The following is a 13307-nucleotide window of genomic DNA, read 5'->3' as shown; positions in this document are numbered from 1 at the left end:
AGATTGCCATATTTTGACACAAAGATACAATTTCCATTTTCACAGAGAAAAAAATAATTTTGGTGATGTACATAAATTTACCTCTTGTGAATGGCATGAAAATGAAGGAAAAAACTGACCAATGAATTTGCACATTTTAGATACCAACACACCTCATTAATTTTCTCTGAAATAATTTTTTTTTAATAATGAAACCCACCTGTACTTACATTTTTGCAAAGAAAACTTGCATGCATCAAATTGCTCAAGGTAGTTTGCAGATTTTTAAAGAAAAAATCCTCTTATACAATTGACTACAATTATTTTCTCTCATTTTTCATTATAATTTGCGAAGACTGGATGTTAAATGAAGCAACTCCTCTATTTTGTGCATTTTTTACAAAATTTCTGTCCAATAAGCTTGTCAGCTGACAAAAGTGTACATTTAGAAAGCCCATGGTACAATTACCTTAGCCATCTCAACTTTTGTTCACTTTGAAGTTCAAGTTCAACTTTTGTTGATATTTGGAATCCAACCGTGCCTAAGGTAACTCAACTTTTGTTCACTTTGAAGTTCAAGTTCAACTTTTGTTGACATTGGAATCCAACCGTGCCTAAGGTAACTCAACTTTTGTTCACTTTGAAGTTCAAGTTCAACATTAGTTGACATTTTGAAGCTCACCATGCCTATGCTATTGTTCGCTCTGAGTTGGACCATGCCACCCTGGAAGATATCCCAGAATTCACCACTTCATCTTCCCTTCACAAATGACGGCCATCTAGCGATATAGCGGTAAATACGCTAAATTTTCAAACTAATTTTCAGAGCCACTATGTAATTTCTAGTAAACTCATTTTCACACCATCCGGTGTTTATTGCCTGATGTACAAGGTAGTGGTATTTTTACGAATTTCCATTAGTTCTACGCATGAATTTTTTGATCGAAAAATTGATGCTTGTAAAGTTTGGTCAAACATCCCACGCATTCACTTTTCCAAGGACGTTTTTCGATAAAATTTGTATGGTCAACCCAATGTAATATCATTCGACTCTTAATGGTACGAAATGTGTCAAACTGTCAGCCGACCCCTATCGACCCCTAGCATTGGGGCTTTATTTCTACCCACTTTTAGTGATTTTCTAAAATGTGGACGCCTTATGTAAACATAGCCAGGGCTGCAGCTTGGGGCCGGGGCAGCAGGTAACCTCGACCCCTGTCCATTTCGACCCAAGTATTCACACCCTCTTGTTGTTGTTTGTGGTCAGATCAATCCCGGTGCCTTGGTCACTTCGACCTTCAGTCACTTTTCATGTTACATGTACCTGACAACGTTTTACTGAGTACATTATGAAACTTGTTTCTGTGAGAAAAGCTGCTTGCTTCAAATTCGCTACAACAACCAGATACTTGTGTACGCCAGCGGCCCCATTGTCATTTACTGACTAGGGAATGTGTGTCACTGAAGTGGGGATGGATTACAGCATGTCATTTACTGATTTTCGGAATAAGGCATTCATCATTATCGCAATTGCTTGTCATATGCGGCAAGACTGGATGAGAGAAGCCGACCCGCTCGCCTTGGTGTCTTGACGCCAAATGAGCCGATTTCCGGTTTAAGCGTTGGACTTACAGCAATGCATTATGGGATATCTTCCAGGGCGGTGTGGAGTTGAACTTAAGCTAATGTCATCTGTTCACTTTCAAGTGACACAAAATTTACTGGTGAGTGTTGTGGTTTTACCATGTGTAGCAGTGCATAAATAGCTTTAAAATAAAAATAGTGCTTACACTATTGAATACATATAACAGGAGAGATAATGCATTTCTAGTTAAAATAAATGTATTTTTTAATTAAAATTGACAGAAATAAGATCATACAAACTACAAACACATGGGACCATTAAGATTTATGCAAATTTACAGGGCTGCAGACATTTATAGAAAATCATTTGAAATACATGAAAATATTAACAACATACATTTGTATCTTTGTAAAGACTGGACTGAAATTACTATGGATGGCAAATCTTTTCAAAGTGATGCTACACAAAAGCGTGACCCTTCAAGTGTTTTTGCATGACAAAGTTCCACCCTCCCAATTATCATGTGCTAAAGCAGTAATCTATCCTCTGTGTGTCAAAGTCTAATAATAATAATGTCTGATTTGACACAGACTTTCTCATTTGACCTTTGAACAATTATATATTTGTCCACATCTGAATGGAAAGTGATATCAAAGAATATAAAGGAAAAAGTTTGAAAAACTGTCACAAAAGTGGTTTCAAAGAATGTTACAAAATATGTAATTACATTCTCTTAAATTCTTTACAAACATGAATAAATCTACATATATACAGTGCCATCCAATAATATATCAGTATTTGAAACTTCTATCTTTTGATCACCAGGTGTTTTCATATTCATAGAAGATAAATTTCAAGTACAGAAACTGTAAATTGTGATGGTTTTTTACTATTCTTCTTTTTTATTGCAATGTTCTATTCCTAAGGTATTAGGATACACAGTATTCAGCCTGTCACTTCAGCCTGAACACGCATGTTTAACTGAAAATGTACATGTGAAAAGTGTATTATTGATGAGTGAATTCTGGTGCAGACTAGAATTCAAATGTAAACATTAAAGGCCAAGAAATGCTAAATGTTTATGACTTTTACCAAATTTCAGCCAGATTGTCTTGTCTTACTCCCATGAGTACGTTTGCGTGCAGGGTTTTAAGCCTGTCAATTCAGCTTGTACATGTGTAAACTGCATTGCCATTGTTGACAAATGAATTCTGGTCCGGACTAGAATTCAAGTTAAACAGTTTCCCCAGTTTTGGTAATGTACAGTCTATATGCATGTGTTTGTATATCAGCTTGTGTGTCCTCTGTTAATTACACAGAAAATCTGCAAGATTTCTCAGAGCTACTTGTAAATGTATGCCTGTACAACTCCCTCCCATCATTGTCATCAGTTTGTCTTTATGTACTGCATGAAAGTGAAGGTGTTTTGTAATATGGCAGTTTCCCCAGTGTTGTGTAGTGAGGAAATTTCATGTAATGAGAAAAGTCACACAACTACATCTGAGTGTCTCTACACTGTAAATTTTTTTGGGGGGCTTGAAAAAATTACCCGTGTAGGACTTGAACCCACGTTCCCCGAATTCGGTTAAAGTTGGTTTGACATGTGCTGTCCTGTTTGCCTTTTTTCTTCCGAGAAAAAGACCTCAGATTTTACACTGGCTATTCTCCCAAAGGAGATGTTTTAAGGAATCACACACCTACACACACACACACACACACACACGTGTATATATATATATATATATATATATATATATATATATATATATATATATATATATATATATATATATATATATATATATCTTTGTGTGTGTATGTGTGTAGGTGCGCGTATATAGTATGTCTATGTATGCAAGTGTGCTGCACAGAAAAATTTGCACAATTTTTCAGAGCTACACTGTATGCCTGTACACAGTCACTCTATCATTGTCTTCTCATTGTCTGTCTGTACTACATGTCTATTCACACATTTGCACGGTATATATATATGTGAATATACATATATGTACATATGTAGTAGTACAGTACATACAGGGACTATGATGTGCATATGTATGCACGTTCATGCCTGTTGCAATGTAAAGACATAAATAATGCACGTCCATCTCAACCCATGTTGTTTCCCTGTACACCTGTAAAAACGTTTTCCAGTGTGTTAACTTATTATTTTCCATTTGAGGCCTCGTGTTTCAATTTACACCAATGCAGTTACAAATATTTCAGTATGCTTGCTATGACAATGGGTCAGAATTTTATAAATTCATGACAAGCATTGTAACATATCGATTGTAATGACAACCACCATTGTTCATATCACTGGAGTAAAATTACCAAGCTGTTGTGAGTTTGAAATAGAATAAATTATATGCAGCACATAACATACATTGGCCTGAAAGTGTTCATCTTAATTTGTTCAAAGCCTTGACAAGGAGTAAATTATTTTACCTACAATTTTATGGCATTAGAATATTCATGCAACAGTGTCCCTTAATGTTTTTGGATGTCACTGACACTTGGTTCATAAAAGTAAAATGCAAAATTGCTAAAGTGAGCATATGTTGCTTATAATATTATTAGTGAAGTATCTTAAAGGTACCCCCTTTTTACTCAACATTTTGGAAACTTCAAGCTCAACTTGGATGGGTACACCTCAAACCGCACCTCCCCCCCCGTGTAATGATGAGTTTCTCCTTGCACCATAGGTATGCAATATGCATGTTTAAATGTTTGACCCCTTGTTAACTTCAAAATAGATGACCTAGGCCTATACCTTCAACTGTTTCATCCGATGTTTTGTTTACAGCTTGTCGGGTATTCCTTCTCGTCTCAATTGCAGATTGTTGCATTGCATTCCTTTGTAAAGCTGCTGCTGTTATTAGCCGCGATAAGTACAACATTCATATGATTTGAGGCAGATCGTCCAACGCGCTGGGATTACCTCCGGGGATTACCTCCATTGAAGGGAAAAAGTACCTGCCGTGTGCCGGTGCAGTAACGATCAGTGACCCGAGTCAAACGATGGAGGTAGCAAACGAAGTCAAACATCGCATTTCGGCATGGTTGAGACATCTCGCTTCTACTCTCACGGTCAAAATAATCTTCGCAGCGGCGTTTTCTTTGTCCTTGAGTGCAGCTGTGCATGTTTTGGTATGTAAGCTGGGTGTGTTTTGACGTAACTGTATATACTATTAAAATAGGTAGGGGTCAGTTCCTTGTGCCATGCCGCCAGAAAAAATATTGCAATCTTAAAGCTGAAACTATATCACAGGACGAAAACACAGTAGTGATTGTAAGTGATATACAATAGAATTATACTCAAGAGAGAAATGCACACCTTACACTTAACAGGCAGTACAAGATCTGTTCCCTACTGTCCTTCCCTTTTTACAATGGACTACCCGACCCTTGACCTTCACTAAGGTAAAAGGTAAATATGAACCGAATCTCGACACACAGACAGAAACCGGCGGAACGCATAAGTCATGTCACGGTTTTTGTGGAGGGACCGTGGTCATGCACAGTGGCTGCGTGCACGATTTTGTGGAGCGACCATGCTGCGTATCATACCATCGTCAAAGATTCGCACAATTCAACATTTATTCGACCAGTCTTCAAGGCGACAGCTTATGCAGTGAACTGTGCGTGATGTAACAATTATGCAGTGGATCGTCGCTCAGACCTGCTTATCCAGGTCATGGATAATGGCGTGCAGTTGCAGAAAAAACAGCCGGCTTTAGACTCAAGCACCTTACACAACATGTACTTTTGAGCACAGTCGAATCGTGACTTTAAACAGCGTGTATGTATAACCGACATACTTGTTCATCTCAGGAATTTGACCACTTCGGTTCACTGTTGCGGCCGGCCAGGAATGTAGTGTAGTGGAGGTATCTCATTCACACACTCTTCCATGCCTATATAAAGGTATGTCAAGTTTGTAATCTTTATCCAAACACCCTTTTGGTTCAAATCAAACAAACATTGACCAGTAAAGCTCAATCTTCAAATAGCAAGGGAGGAGTCCTTGGGCGAGGGGGGAGGGGGTTGTTACTTTGAAATGTATTATGCCAAGGGACACTTTGTAAATTTTAGGCATGTCCATTTGATCAACAGACATTCAACTGTAGACATTTACATTTCAATTACATTCAGCATCGCCCTTCAGGTCTTTTTATACTCCATTGTGTAATTATACAGACATACACGGTATAATATTGCAAATTACCAAGGTACATTTTCTTTTAACATTGCACCTCTGCTTCTACAGTACATGCATGTGCGTTTCTCAGGCCCACTTCTCCCATCCCTTACCAAAAAGATAGCGCTATTTATAGTAGATATAGCGCTATTTTTGTAGGTTCTTAGGAGTTTTTGGTAGATCTCAAGAGGTGTTAAATAGGTGTCATTTTACTTGTAGGTCTTCAGGAATAAGTCTAGTTATGCATCTACTTAGTACCTAATAACACCTATCTTACACCTACTTCTGTATTAGATCAACTGTAGGTGACAAATAGATTTGTGTAGGTAAAGCACACCTACATAGACCTATCATGACCTATCATACACCTAAAGGAAAATTGAGGCGCCCTCACAGGAGAACAAACGTAAAAGCCGTAGTTGAACTTTAAACCCTATTTGAATAAAGAATTCTGCCTACAGGGGTACACCCAATTGATCATTGTTTAGGGGATTTCCCGGCCTAAAAGTTTGTCGGCTGCAGGCTGGTGAATATTTATGTGACCTTTGCGCTTGTTTTGGTTCCGTATTGCACTGAGTTTTCAACCAAAATCTTAAAATTGGCCGATCTGAGCGATAGCACGGAGGTTGGACATCGCATTGCTGACATTTTTTGTGGTAGCAGCAGTGACTCATTTTATGGTTTTACCAAGTCCAGACATCGAGGATGACATGTACTCTCAGTCCTCTGGTTCGACTATGTGATTGCCATGAATCGTCTGACAATAAAGTTGACAAAGACGGTGCAGCAATGATCAACCCGGAAATAACGCTGACATCGATTCAAGACCAACATCGTATGCTTCAACAACTTCAAGTTGCAGTAATTCTGACGACGATTTGGGTGAGTGGAGTCATGAATTTGAAACGAGAGATGGTTTGACGATAAAGAACATTGATGTTTGGTCATGGCGGGAAGTTCGTAATCGGAGAATGGCGGTACCTGTTGTAATATTGAACTACATCGTTAACCAATGGAGGTACAATGAGATGGATGTGGGAATAGAACGATACGCGAACTAACTGAACAGCATGGAGGCGAAGCAAAATGATTCTAAGTCAAAATGGCCTGAGAACATCTTGAGAACCCGGAACATTTTTGATTGAACATTTTCGAGTTTGTTTCGGACTAACACCACGATGGGTCTGGTTGATATGTATGTATGTTTTTCAAATATTTTTGCTTGAATTTCTGGCCAACTTGATCCAGTGCTTGCCTTCAGTGCTACTATGCCGAGAGACATGTTCACTTTGTTGACACTGACAGAGTAATATACAGGATAAAAGAGGTGATCCTGCATTTGACAAGCTTTGGAAAATTCGTCGAATTTGTGGAACATGATCACTGGTATAATCTTAGAAAATGTGTAAATCTGAGCGATGTGCGATGTTTGTCTGTGGATGATACCATGGTCAAGTTCAAGTGACGTATATTATTCCACAGAAACAAGCCAAGCATTTAAGTTAACTGGAGTCTAAGCACAATCACATATATAAAAAAAATAAATTTCTTGTGAAATTTTCGAACGAAAGATTGCTAAAATTCATAATTCATAAATTGTAATATGTTACTTGATCAAATGTGCATTTCGGTGCTTTTTAGAATGTAGACATTTACTGTGGTCACATACATAGGTCTATCATAGGTCACTAATAGGTGCTTGTTGTATCTTAGTAGGTGTGTTGCAGATTTATGTAGGCATGTTAGTAGGTCTGTCGTAGGTCTGTACTAGGTACAAGGTAGGTGTCGCAGTAGGTGACTGGTAGATGTCTGTAGGTATCATGTAGGTTGAAATCCTTTTTTTTCCAGGTGAGGCAAGTTGTAGGTGTGCAGTAGATTTCGTAGATATTTAAATGACTTAATTTGCATCTCATAAATATTTCGTTGAAATTACTACTTAACGCCTATGATAGACCTACTTGTTAGCTTGTAGTTTTGTAATAGGTGTAGGTAGATTTCAAGTAGATATCCATTGTTTCAGTTGGAAATAAAGCTCTGTACACAAACTTTCACCTCCTTGTCACCTATTTGTCACCTCTGTAAAATAGCGCTATCACCTTCTAAAAATAGCGCTATGTTTTTGGTAAGGGTTTGCCAATATCTTGTATTGAATATAAAATATATTAGGATTTCACTGAAATTTTCCAGCTCACAGAGTCAGAGCCATTCATTGTGGCACCAGAATTTTGCCAGCACTGAAGGTCGTCTAGCCTTGTGTTAGGAAAACTATAAGTACATATAATTTTACTAAGTGCAGTGGTTTTTCAGAGACATGCACAAAAATTTGTATCTTTTAAACCTCAAATTTAATTAGGCCATGTTGATGCAAACTGTCAATGTAAAAGTAGTGTACAGTTTGCAATTTCCTGAGAAAACTGACAAGAACTTTGCCATTTAAACAAATCCAATCATGGTGCAATGAAGCATTTGATAACTAACACTTCTCTTACATGTTCCCTACCACAAGTTTGTTGAACTGATTGCACTCTGAATAATTGCCTGTATTTTCACCAAAAGTACCACATTATCTTTCACAATATACAAATTTTATGTTTTGTAAATTCATTGAACACTAACAAAAGAGCTCTCCATTATATTTAAATGATTAGAGAGAAAAATGAATTAAATGTGAACTGACAAATATAAAGAGACTTAAATAGTACATGTACAGTTGTGTACCAGTCAAACATACATTTGATGCTGAACACTTGCAATAAGTAGGTCTTTCATACTCTGGTATTTTAATTGCAAAGGTAATTCTGGAGTTTTAAATGAAAGAGTAAGTGAAAACTACACTGTACAGGTACATATGACAGCCAGCTATAATACTGTACTGAAATGCCAGTGTCAGTTGCTTTGAGACAAACAGCTTATTACACCTTGACTAAACTGCTGGATCTACTTTCCCTTGGACCCCTCACCAAAAACAAAAAATAGAAGCATAGTCACATAGGGGTCATGATATAAATCTATGAAATGGTCATAAATGTGAAGACAGTCAGAATTGAGCTGACGATGTTCTGGTGTACAGTACTGAAAATGAGAGTAATTATACACATGGTACATAGTGAATTTAAATATTTTTTGTTTTTTCTTTCAATTACATGTCAATACATATTTTGTATGCTGTTTGGTTTGTATGGCTCAACTAATATGTGTGTTTTATTATCTTTGATTGTAGATCATTGCCATGAGAAGGACACCAACAACACAATAGAGGCTGAAGAATTACATGGGAACATGAACAGTACTTCATTGTGTGTAGAGTTGATAGAGGAGATTGGTGACGGAAACAAAACGGATGGGACCCAGAATACTTGCCAAGACTTCAAGACCATATTGAGGAGTAAGTAGTCAAACCCTTGATGGAAAAGCTACATCATATGTCAAAGAAAATCAAGGGACTATAGTTTACATAATGTAGGTAGATTCTACAAATACTCAAAAATGTTTGAAGCTTTCAACTTCGTTGATTTAAGAACATTGTCACAGAGTTTTCCTTTTCCTTCCTCCAATTTGGTTTTAGAATGGATACATGTAGCGAACAAAATTCAAATTGACATCTTTTGATACATGTACAGTAAGATTGAAGTCATGGTCAAAGATACGAGAAATTCCCCTGACAAAATACTGGTTCAGTTGCTTTGAATATTGAAACAAGGACTCTAAGGGGTGTCTTTAGCTCATACTTGTATACATGTAGTTAAATACATGAAGCTTTTTTATGTGATGTGTATTTTGCATAATTATAAAAGAATGTAGCAGTTATACAGGAATTTGTTTGGCAATACTAATTACGTACAGTTTCAGACTTTCAATTCAGTCTAGTTTTTGTGGGTTTTTAGCTTGTCAAGATCTGTTGTTACACATTTAGAAATGATTTCATTCAATTCTATACACTGTTCTATGGCAGAGTACTAATGTGCAATATTTTGTTCACAATCTGATTAATTGCTGGTGGCTGAGATAGGACCCATACATGTATATGTACATGTACAACTCACATATGCTTGAATTATTTCAACTCTGTAAACCAAAACAAAAGATGAAATCATGTTTACTTTGATACATGTATGCTTACTGTCAAAAGAGAGCATTGATATACTTTTATAAAAAAAATAAAATTTAAATAGAAAAGGCCATTGCTTTGAATCTTCAACATTTTGCAAATGTGCCATGATAAACATGCAGAAATTATTCAATTCTGAAAATTGATATTACTTACATTAACCCTTTTCCTGCCAATTCCATATTTCACCACCAGGTCAAGATGGTTAAAATGATGAAACGCAACATATTCCATATGATGTATTTTAACATATTACTGTACATTTGAAGGCTGTTGAAAACATAAATTCTATAAACTTGATTTTTTTTTATCAAGCCAAGTGGGTGAAAATACGTCATGTTTTGGCTCAATACCGCTTTTTACTGACTTGGCTGATGGGGAAGTGATACTGTCTGGCACGAAAAGGGTTAACATAACACTTTTTTACATCAATCCTTAAGCAGTCACAATATTTCAACAGATCACTTGCGGTATTTGCTTCGTTAGATGGCTATTGTTTTTCTCAGGCTAGAACTGAAGGAGCCAAGTGTAGTTGGATGTTTTTAATTGTTGTAACATGGCAAGGATATTTTGACGGTAGATTGGAGACAATGTGTTCTCTCTTGTAGACAATGTGTTCTCTCTTGTAGACAATGTGTTCTTCTTGTTGACAGCAATTTAAGTATTAAATGCTTGAAGAATAATTTAATCTAACACTTTCTCAATACGGTTAGGGGTCAAAAATATCTATCTGTGCTGACCTGAATTCAACATTAGTAGTACTGAAGCAACAATTTGGACAACAGTGAAACTCTAACAATCACATTCTTTTTCACCTCAGTGACTTCATAGGTCTCTGTGGCAGCTACAAAGTCACATAAAAATTTTTTAGCACACAACATGTATTTCCATACATGTAGGGACTAATAAACAGAATTGAAAATTTAATTGTTTATGGAAACTCCACACAGGGCACTCTGCAGTCCATTTTGTTGTCGTTCACAACTGTACATTTTCCTCATCTTTTAAAACCCTTTGAAGTGTATACCAGTTTAACAAGAGGGGTATGTGTTCAAAGACTGTTCATCAAATTTCCTTCCAAATTATTATAACTTTTTACAATCCACATTCATTAGTTACCATATTATTTTTTATTTAAGTGTGATGCTACATGTACATGTATCTGTATGTAATGATTAAGCCCCTTCATATCAATCAACATGATTACATTTTATTCTGTATCAGATTTGTTCTTACATGATTAGGTTTTCATTTTTCTCTGACACTTCTGTGTAGAGCTATATAGGCTGGCTGCAAGGTCACTTGTAGTATGATGTAAAACTCTGTCTTTCAATTTGAAAATAGTATAGTAGGTCTCCAGTGCTACACTTAACTTTGTGGCCACCCAGTGTATGGTTCATCATCATGTATCAGGACCATCAACTTACAATGATAATTCAAAGACACTAAAAATTGCATTCATTTGCTAAGAACTATGTATATTGTATATCAACTGCTTTTTACCAGTCAATTACATTGCAGTAGCATGTATATACAATGTATTATCTGTTGAGAATTTGTTGAAAGCATTACTACTAGATATTGCTAAATTGTTGTAACATTGCAAAAATAATGATTTGTTAATTGTAAGGTGGAAGGGTTGAAATTTAAACTTAATGCTGCATTCATAAACACCTCTGGAGGTGAAGGGCAGGAGATTTCAGGGAAGACTTAAAAAAAAATTTAAAACATGCCCGGGGCATCATAAAAAATTGACATTGCAAAGGATGGGAGACTTGAAAATTTATTGAATATCAAATTCCTTTCAAAATACCTTCTGGCACTTTCATTTCCAGCCATTTCCATTTGCGGCGTGACATAGTTATATGTACTTATGAGTACATGAAATTTCATGTACACACAAGCACATATACATTGTAATTACCATCTTCTAATAGTTATGTCAATTATTCAGGTCCATAAATGCACCAATATTGCAGTTTTAAATTAGGAAAAAATTATTCACAGTTTTGCCATAGACTCCAATGTATAGGGATCAACATTTCTTGTACACATATGCAGTTTTTGCCTGCCAATTCAAGCAAAGTACATTTAAATGAATTATCACACACATATAAATGTAAAGGTATAGCTTGTTTTTATGGGAACAAATTGAATAATTTGCCCAATAGCCTCGCATGCATTATGATTTGATATTTTCAGACAAAGCATTATATTGGCCACATTTTGCCTTCCTTTGGGAGTGACTAAAAATTATAGCAAGTCAGAAGGGAGGGGAGGGGGTTTGAACACATTGTAATTTTAATTTAAAATTTGTTAGGGGGTATTTGAAAAAATCTGAGAACTTATTTGGGAATCCCCCCTCCAGAGCTGTTTGTCAATGCAGCCTAATGGCTCAGTGTAGAAAAGCATTCAATCTAAGTATGGCAAATTATAACTGTAATTTTGAGATATATTTTGTTTGAATATATTTGTACCTGATGTAACACAAACATTGACTTTTCTTTCAAATCAGATGCTCTCTTAACATAATGTACAATGTATTTGTGAATATATTTTGTAATGTATATTACTACTACATGTACTCATTGAAATGTTAAATTCCTTATATATATGTCAATAAATGGTTATGAATTGTAATTGAATGTAATTTATGCCTGTCACTTTCATTTTTTCCACAAAGAATTTCACTATTACCTTTATCTGTGCACACATTCTATATTTACACATATTGTCCTCTAGTGATGGTGATTCAATTAGGAAATGTCTAAACAGTCATAACTGAGTATGGCCAATAGCATTAGAACAGACGAGTTCACCATGTGAAGTATCGTCAACAATTGTTCAGATTTGGAACTGACTATATAAGTAGTGTTTAATCAGATTATTGACTTTGAAGTGTTGTCAACTAAAGTTGAGATTTTGAACAGAGTATAAATGTTGCAATTTTCGACAATGGTTGACAAACTGAATCACCTTACTCTGAAATTGAAATTTTTTATAATATAAGGCAAGTACTGCTAATCACGTATGTGTTTTGTGGACTTTTCCTTGGAAAAAAATGAATTTCATGTGCAGTAATTTCTCGGTCACATTTTTCATCAGAAAATGTTACATGGCCATATTTGTATCAAGATGGACTCTCTTTTTCATAGAAAAATAGAAAAATGAAACCACATTAATTTGTGTTAGGATTTTCAAGCACTTTTTTTTGAAAATTTTAAAAGAAAAAAATTGATTCCATGATTTTAAGAAAAAAACTCATTTCACCTCAACTTTTCGTAAAGTGGGAACTGTTTTTCGTTCTGTTTTAAGTTATTAAATGGCAAATTTCCCGTCACTAAATAGCCATTAACATAATTAAGATAAATGAATACTTTTCATTGTACAAGACATCTGTTTAAGCCCATTTATCAGTAGGCTTGCGTCATTTA

General features: G+C 35.7%; 1 long non-coding RNA gene across 1 annotated transcript; it reads left to right on the top strand.

Moving 5' to 3' along the window:
- Window positions 1–3983: 3983 nt before the first annotated feature.
- LOC139144122 (uncharacterized) lies at window positions 3984–12523 on the top strand. The gene is made up of 2 exons (XR_011554748.1): window positions 3984–5491; window positions 8986–12523. It is a non-coding gene; the product is annotated as an uncharacterized lncRNA (long non-coding RNA).
- Window positions 12524–13307: the final 784 nt, after the last annotated feature.

Source organism: Ptychodera flava, chromosome 11 (assembly GCF_041260155.1).
Source record: "Ptychodera flava strain L36383 chromosome 11, AS_Pfla_20210202, whole genome shotgun sequence".
NCBI classification, from domain to species: domain Eukaryota; kingdom Metazoa; phylum Hemichordata; class Enteropneusta; family Ptychoderidae; genus Ptychodera; species Ptychodera flava.
The sequence above is the reverse complement of the archived record's forward strand: the minus strand, read 5'-3'. Positions and strand labels throughout refer to the sequence as shown.